Below are 9,670 nucleotides of genomic sequence, written 5' to 3' on the forward strand. Positions count from 1 at the left end.
TCAAAGATTGTAAAGAGTTTTGCCCATGAACACTTATCTTAAAAATTTTCCCATCTTTTTTAGAAAAATATAAAACTACCCCCAGGCACAAATGGATTTTTTAAAATATATTTTTTGCATTGATTTTCTACTTTATTTTGATGTATTTTGTTTAATCATGATTTAAATATACTTTTCATTTTTAAAAATATTTTATTTTTTATTTTTTATTTTTTTTTTACTCTTTTTGGACCAGTCGGGACCTGCCCAATTTGACCAACTGAACCAACCGGTTACCGGTTACTCGAAACCGGCCATTGGCTGGTTTCCGAGGCCGGTTTGATTTTTCAAACACTGTTGTGGATTTAATTATGAAGAAATATATAATATCTAGAAATTGTAAAGAAAAACAATTTTAAAAACTAAAAATGAAAATTCTAAAAAAAATTTGAAGAAAATATTTACATCATTGGTTTAAATTTCATTTGGAGGGACCACTCATTTGCATCCATCTTTAAGATGGATGTATCCCCTGACGCATGAAATAATGTTTTTAAAACAGGCAACCCGGATTAGAAAATGTCGATTCAGATCATGGATCGATCCCTATCCCCACAAAAAATAAAAAATAAAAATAAAAAAAATTTATTTTTTTAAAGCTTCTCTAATGTTTTTTTAGTTCTCCCTAAATCCCCGCTCATAAACCTCTATTTTAATTTGTATTTTGTTTTTTGTTTTTAAATATATTTTGGTTTATTGATTTGGACCAATCCATGTCATAGATTTAGTAATCCAATACGGATCGGTGAGGGGATGATCCACGCCAACAATTTCGATTTTAAAACACTGTGTGCAACATTGTATAATTTGTTAAACGGGGTTTTATCATAGAGAAATTTATTAAATTACTCCTATGGATCAAAACTTTAATGTCACACAATTTGTGATTTGATAAGTTAATGAACCCATTAATAATGTGTTATTTGGGCCGTTGAGGTTACACTGTTCTATCAACCGATGGGCTGATAGGAGATATATATATATATATATATATATATATATGAAAATCTTCATGTTAGCCCAATGGCTACTGGAAGATATGAACCCAACGGCCCATATTGAATCTGGGCCAATCTGACGATCACGGATCCTTGATAGTATTTAAATTTTAATATTTTTTCTACAAATCCAAATCACTTGAAATTTTAGGTGTGTTCATAAAAATATGTAAATCTTCGAAATATACCAAAAAAATATGTTACATGAAAAAAATGATCAAAATACCCCTATAAAACTTTGGGGGTATTTTGGTTAATTTTATTTGTACGGATTATTTTTTTTATATTTTTATTAGGTGCGGCTTGACGAGAAAAACACATGCCTAAAATTTTCAGTGATTTGGATTTGTTAAAAAAAAATTAAAATTCAAATAAGAAATTATGTCGTGACCGTCAGATCAGAATCTGGGGCGTCGGGCTCATATCTTCCAGTTAGCCCTTGGGGTAACAGTAGTATCTATATATATAGAAAAAAGTTTATATAGAGCCGAGGCTCTAAACAATCAAATTTGAGCCTATATCAAAATTTTCACTAGAAGAGGTTGTTTTGATGCCCAAATATCTTCAAATCGATCATCTCGACATCAATATGCATGGACATGAGAAAAAAATAGATTTCAAGTTTTGGAAACAATGTATTTTGTAACACATTTTTGGACTGTCAATTTTCAAGATTTTAAAGTTTTCATAGATCTGTCGATCTACACTATTTTTGAAGCTTTAAACTTTATAAATAAATATTAATATATTTCAAGGCTATCACAACGATTTCCAATATTAAAACCACATTTCTCGATACTATTTGAAGGTAGGCTCTAATTTGATTGTTTAGAGCCTAGGCTTTATACAAACTGCACCCATATATATATATATATATATATATATATATATATATATACAACAAAATACCTATAGGCAAAAATGAACAGTGATTTCGCCTACCCTCATCACCATTCAAACATCATTGTACGGTCACAGTTACCCGATAGTGTTTCATTTTTTATTTTTATTTACTAATCGGAATGATTTAAAATTTGGAGCATGTATACATCTTAGTGAGGTGCACCTAATAAAAATATGGAAAAAAAATTGATAAAATATAAATTAACCAAAATACCCCCATAAATTTTTTAGGGTATTTTGGTCAATTTATATTTTGCAAAGTATTTTTTTTATATTTTTATTAGATGCGCCTCACTAAGTTGTATACAAGTTCCAAATTTCAAGTAATTTGGATTTGTAGAAAAAAAATGAAAATTGAAACACAACCGGACAAATATGACCATGCGATGAAGTTTGGATGGTGATGAAGGTAGGCGAAATTGTTTGAATGTATTTTTCAGCACCTTGGTCCTTGGTAGGAAGCAGGCTAATAAAGCCTACAAAACAGTGAAAAATTGTCTATAGTCTCATAATGGCCCCAGAATTGCTCAAGATCATCATCATCACTTCAAAAGACCACCTGCCAAATTTCATCACGATCAGACATGTCTAAGGTAGTGAACACAAAGAAACAGTTTTCATAAAAGTGACATTTAGCACCCTGAAATGGACCCTACAACTAGAGCTACATTTTCGATGTCTCAAATTACTGTGGGACCACAGCTATTAGACCCGACACGGTTGAAAATCCATATGGGCCAAGTTTCGATTTAATCGAACACTCCATAACAAATATATGAGCAAAACATTGAAACAGGAGGGGTCGCACACTATTCCCGTGTCGCCTCACTGCACCAAAACACCATTGAAGGTGGTTGTTTTTACAGTCACAGGCAGTCATTTTTGGGGCCTATAACTCACTTGTTCCAAGTTCGATCACTCCCAAATTTGGGGGGCTTATTCGTCTCATCAAGACGAACAATCCAATATGTGGTACGCCCCGTGATGATGTCCGAACAGGGAGAACAGCTAGAGAGAAGTTGCCGATTCGTGAAGAAATTGCAGAAAATTCAGCAGCGACACACCACGCTCTATGGACCAGATCACGACGCTCGTGGGACGGATCAACGCGAAACTAATTCCATTGTGTGCATAAGGTCCAGGACTATCATTGGTCTGAACCCCGTACATAATGGACTGTCAGATTTCATGCACAAAGCTGGCAAAGTTTGAAATTCCGTCCGTTGGATTCCATATTCTGGCAAAAACTCAAAAGTCGCAAAATCTTCATTCAGACTCCAAATTGCGTTTCGTTTGTTGCCACGTGATCGTGATGACATGCTTAGTGCGCTACGATAAAAAAAATCACATAAAAACATTAAGGAAAGATCGCACTATCGACCCAAAGTTTTCAAGATTTTCAAACAAATTTCAAGTCTCGTGATCATGACTCAAACACATGGTTCATAGCCCGAAATTGGTATCAACATGATCGCCATGTCGAGCCCTACATGAAAACAATAATCTTTCAATCAGACGAGCATCAGAACAACCCCGGGTCAACCATAGAAGATCACACAAGTTCTTGGGCAGCGACAGGGACTGTTATGGAATTCCACACATTATTAGGCAGGGGCAAAACAGTCCTTTTATACCCATTTTTAGAATTTTTTTTAATTCAATTAAATCTTAATTTTTAGGCATTGCCGCATTGTAAAAGGACCTCGAGACAAACGAAAAAAAAATGCTCGATTCATTCTTGGAGAATTCAATAAAATTTCCGTTCTTGCTTGAGCTTGTGAGTACATCTTGGAGAGAGAGAGAGAGGAGAGAGAAGAAAAGAGCCGATACCTTTTGGGCATGTAACTTTCTCTCTCCTCCCTTCTTTCTCTCTCCTCCCCTCTCTCTTCATCTCTCTCTCTCTCTCTCTCTCTCTCTCTCTCTCTCTCTTCGTCTCTATCTTCTCTAACTTCTTTCGTCAACTGGCGAGACCTAGTGTTGGTTGTCTTTCTTCCTTCTTCTATTAGTCAGCGAGACCTAGTACCGGTTGGGCTTCTCTCTTCTATTTTGTCAGTGGACGAGACCTAGCGCCGGTTGGTCTTCTCTCTTCTCTTCTATCAATAGGCGAGACCTAGCGCCGGTTGGTCTCCTCTTCTTCTATCAGTCGGCGAGACCTTGCGCCGGTTGGTCTCCTCTTCTTCTATTAGTCGGCGAGACCCAGCGCCGGTTGGTCTCCTCTTCTTCTATCAATCGGCGAGACCTAGCGCCGGTTGGTCTCCTCTTCTTCTATCAGTCGGCGAGACCTAGCGCCTGTTGGTCCTCTCTTCTTCTATCAGTCGGTGAGACCCATAGTCAGTTGGTCTTCTCTCTCCTCTTCTATCAGTCGACGAGACCCAACGTTGGTTGGTCTTCTCTCTCTTCTCCCGTCAACTGGTGAGACTTAGCGTCGGTTGGCTTTCTCTCTTTTCTCCTGTCAACTGGTGAGACCTAGCGTTGGTTGGCTTTCTCTCTCTTCTTCTATCAGTTGGTGAAACCTAGCACCAATTGATTCTTTTCCTCTTTCTCCCATCTTTTTATACAGTCGGCAATGTCTAGTGCCGACTGTATTTTCTCTTCCTTCTTCTCTCTTCTTATATTTGTTCCCTTCTTCTTTTTAACCCCTACTATGCTACTCTTTTGTTTGATTAAAAGGGATTGAGGTTAGCCTCCCATGGTAGTCCTGTCGTCTAGCCCTAATGTTGTTGTTCCAAGATCACTTGGCCTGCTTTACTATCACGATAGATCGACCATCGTGCCTAGCTAGTCGATATTGGTAATAACGTCTAGTAGTGATCCCGTGAGCCGGTCTTAGTTACCCAGCCTGTTTCGCTACCTCGTTAGGCCATTTATCCATTAGCATAGTCATTGCTCTGATATTCTAGCTTGGGCGAATTCTTCTTCCCCCCCCCCCCCATCTGTCTTTCTTCTTCTTAAATGCGCATGTTGGTGTACGTTCATCAGAGAGGAAAAGGGTGAAGTCAGACCCACATGTCCCTTAACCTTTGCCAGATATATTTGTGATTGCAAAAAAGCAAAAAATAAGAAGAATATGAGCTAAGGGAGGCGATTCCGAACTAGTTTTATTAATGAGGGGGCTTTCTTCATGATCTAAGAGGACTCCCATGCTAGTCAGCCCGAGAAAGTCTCGAACCCATCTTTTAAATTCCTCTCACCGGTTGGTAACACCTGCCCCTATTTTCAAACGAGGTTCCCGAGATAGCGATCTCACAAACGTCTTGGGTCTTCCCCGAAACCTAAGACGTGTGCCGCCCGATCCTCCAAGATCCGGAGGGCGAGATCGAGGCACCTAACCAGCTTGGCGATTCCCCTAGTCAGATCGTTCTTGTTTGGCTAGTTTCTTCTTTATCTGCTTTCATCATCTTTTCACATTCACTTATGGCTGCTGGGTTCTGTAACCCAATCATCCTGATAGGAAATTTTCTTATTCCCTTATTCGAGAGTGTCCCTAGGGAACAAGGTCCTTCGACTTCATTCCCGACAATCCTCTTGAGCAAAGACCGCTTGTCTACTCCCAGGTCTTAACTTGGACCGGTGTGAGAAGGGACTTGAAGCTCCCTCCCTCCTTATCTCTTCGCTCTGGTGGAAATTCCACCAAGGCACCTTGCATGGGCGACACTTATGTTGCCCCACACAGCATGCACCCATCCATCGGTAAGTCACTTACTAGTCATGCTTCTGAGGTATGCTGGAACGCTGCCCAGTCCCTTTCTGCAAAAGGCAAGCAAGATGTCATTGCTTCTGTGGGTTGCCATAAGGCTACTCCCCACATTCCTATACCAGGGTCTATCCCTAGAGGCTCAACACAAAGAGGCAGAAACCCCACTGTCTCCACCCCTTACACACACCACAAGACTCGTGGGTCACCCACTTAGGTCGCACTTCGGGGCAACGCTTCCGTTACGTCAAGTCCGTGTCTAGGATTGAACCTTCCGATGCCAGATCCTCCACACGCCACTCATGTGCATCTCACTACTCGGGGCAATGCCATTATTGCACCAACTCGAGTATACAGGAAACGACCTCCTCGTCCTCCTCCAATGCACCCACAAGCACACCCTGTAAGGGGCAGGCCTGAACCTGTTCTCTTACAAACACCTGCTCGTAGTTCTCGACCTCTTAAGGCTAGCTCACCTGCACGAGCCTAGGTGGACCCCCAAGATCCTTCTTCAAGGGGTGCACAAGCGTCTCCATCTCAGGCTTCCCCTCATCCTCGACTCAAGCCTCCTTATGAGTCAACCCTGCTCCTTCTTCATCGAGCAAGTACCTTCAGCCTTAGTACTCGAAGGTTTTCCCCACGTGTACCATCCTGAACCAACCCCAACACTTTGGTCATGTCTTTGGAGCTCATAAGAGAGCTCGGGGCATGGACCTCACAGAAGCTCGAGTCCTTCATCCTCCCCGGCCTAAGATGACTCCAGTTCGTGACCCTCATCCTTTGCCACACCTGATGGAGACAGCTCTCTCCTGTACAAGAAGAGTTGATCAATCACAACCTAGATCGTAGTTTTAGCAAGAGGTCCATCAAAACCTCAAGGCTAAACGCGATAGAGGTCTGCAAATTTCGACTAGGGAGGTGACCAATGCAGTTAAAACAACTAATTTTGACGACCTGCTTCACCTGAATCCCTTCTACCCCCTTCAGATGATGAAGGTTGAAGAAGAGCTCTATTAGCCTAGTGTTGTGGTTACTGTTGCAGAAGGAGACTCAGCCACTCAACAACCATGGTCCCAAGACTGTCGAGAACCGATCCAAATGCGATCTGCATACAAAAGTCGAGTTCAGTTAGGACTTGCTGACCCCTTATTGACTAACCTATCATGTCCGACGCATCAAGCTTGCAAACCTTCTATCGCCACTAACGTTGACTTCCCTAAAGAAACGGTCAGCATAATGGTCATCAGCGAGCCCAGTGATGTACAAGAGGATTGCATGAACAAGTTTGAGGATATGGTATGTGCGATGATGGAAAAAATCGATCATATTGACGCTGCACACCAGTCGGCTAGCCATGAGGTCAATTCCTATCACTCTGATGGTATACCTCCATGGCAGCCTCCTCCATCTACCTCGTAGGATAATTTTGTCCCTCATCCGGTCTCTCAGTCTGATATTGACGCTATGGTCACCCATAGCCTAAAGAACAGACAAATTCTAGGCATACAGGGGGTGACGCCTTATCAAAGACCATACCCCTCCTATATTGATCAAGTCACGTTCTCCTCAGACTATAAGAAAGGGAAGTCTCCTCTATTTAGTGGAACCACCTCCCCAAACCAGCATTTCGCCCACTTTCAGGCGGCATGTCGGGAAACGGCAGCTGACGGGAGGCTTCTTCTCCGTCAGTTCGTTGAGACCCTTGATGGCCCGACGTTTCAAAGGTACATTCGACTTCCTCCAGACTTGGTGCATACATGGGAGGAGATGGAGAAACTGTTCTATAGCACTTTTATGAAGTCGAGAGAGAGGTTCAAACTATCGAGCTTCTCACCATGACTCAGGATCCCGATGAGTTTCATATCAAGATGGAGAAACTTGGCTTCCCGCCATCCTAATCCTATGCCTGAGAAGGAAGCAGTCCAAACTTGCATGCAGAATATGCGACCTGAAATCACTCTACATGTAGAGACCTCCAATCCGACCTCCATGTCAAAGTTGATCTCTAAATCAGTTCGCATAGAAAGTTTTTCACGCCATAATGGTGCAACATGACAGCCATCTATGAGTTCAGCAAGTAATAGGGGCAATGGTAGCTCTCAGAATAACACACGGGGTAGCCAACAGAAGGGGGTAATCAGTGCAGCCGTCATGGTCACTAATTCAAAGAAGGCTTCCCCCCAAACTTTGGACCTCTCTAAAGGGGTAACTGCGGCAACAGTAACACCCCAGGCTAACAACCAACAATCGTCGTACAATAGGGTACCTCCACCAGCCAACTTTGATCAGAATGATTATCTCTCCAAGCATAGGAATAAGGTCTATCCCTTTAAGAAGGAATGGGTCCCTGCGTTATTCCAGTTATTATTAAAGCAGAATATGATCCAGCTTCCAGAAACCAAGTTCCCCGAGCAATCTGGCATTGATAATCAGGCTAATTATTGCGCTTACCATCAGAGGATTAATCATCCAACGGATGACTGCTACACACTGAAGGACATCATTGAGGCCCTGATTCATAAGGGTCAGATAAAGCTTGAAGACCTAAAGAAGGCCTTCGGGGCAGCTGAGGCCTCCCATGTTGTAACCATCCAGGAGGAGGATGAAGTGCCTGAATTCTCTACACCTTCTTCATTATAATGCTTCAAGAAGGCATAATCACACTGAAGCAGGTGAGGCAATCCCTTCACCTTGTTAAGGGGACTGAAGATCGTTGGTGTCTATACCATCAGATAAGAGGTCATTACTTGTCAAACTGCACAGCTTTCCTTGACATATTCGCAAGGAAGATGCGGGAGTATCAAGAATTCTTCAATCTTTCTGTAAGTGATCCTCAAATCACTTCCTCATCAGGGAAAGAAGATCTCACAAGGCAGGATCTTCCCATCAATGACTCAGACCCTGCGCACCCTCAACCTCCCAGTCATGGATGATCTACCATGGCCGAAGCAGACTCAAGTCTTTGAGGTGAGAAGCAATTCGTGAAGCTAAGCCTATTCGCCACCTCGAAAACAAGAAAAAGACAGGCATCAAGGGCTACTCGCCGAAGAAGCAAGACCTCTCAACCCATAGTTGAGCAGGAATTTCTCAGGTCCCTTCCTCTGTTGCCAACTTTGCTGCACTTCATCCACGGCACGATCCTTTTTCCTTCTTCATCCTGTCAAGAAGACGTCCACGTGACAACTTCCACTCAACGAGCGTCTGATGAGGGTGATGACGTTAAAAGCACTCCCCAAAGGTTTGAGCCAGTGAAAGACCTAAAAGATCCCCTGCACCAATCCAATCTTGGTGATGACGTAAAAAACTGCCCAGATCGGTCTGATGGGGGGAACGACCTTAAAAAGTCTCCCACCTTTTAACCCGTCTCTGCCTTCTTCTCATGCTTCTCATTCTCATTCTCTTATATCTTCTGCAGGTGCGACCTTGATGTGCCCAAACTTCGTGGCTTTCGATCGGGAATTCAAAGGAATCAAGAATCAATATAAGCAGGATGCAGCGGAAGCGATTGAGAAAGACCTTGGCACAGGCAGCGGGATTCTTAACAGTTGTTGATGCCCTGGCAGCTAAAGCTAGGGCAGAGCCACCTTCATCAAAGAAGCGAAAGAAGTCAAAGCCAAAGAAGCCACAGTGGTCCCCTGAGCCTGACTTCCAACAGAGATTGAGAGAATCAAAAGGACAAAGCTTCTATTCTCAGGAGGCTTGCCACATGATACAAGTCTGTGAAGAACCGGCTGGCTTGGAGCAAACACTCCAGGCATCCGTACAAATATCGTATGATTCGTACGAAGACACTTTTCACATCATCATTGTTGAACCTCAATTCCCCTCTAACGTTCAAGACCAGCCTCTCCAACCTAACGTGTTCACCACATTTGAAGTTGACTTTTTCGTCACTCGAGTTGACGAAGGTGCATAAATTATGACCCACTCTGGACCTCTATCAGAGGTAGAAATGTTAAGATCATGGGTCTCTGCACTTGAGGGTGATCAAAAAATCTTTGAGAATGACGATGAAGAACTGCAAGAGGCTTCAAAA

This window comes from Amborella trichopoda, chromosome 1 (assembly GCF_054954075.1).
Source record: "Amborella trichopoda isolate Santa Cruz 75 chromosome 1, AtrichopodaSantaCruz75HAP2 v2.0, whole genome shotgun sequence".
Classification (NCBI taxonomy): Eukaryota; Viridiplantae; Streptophyta; class Magnoliopsida; order Amborellales; family Amborellaceae; genus Amborella; species Amborella trichopoda.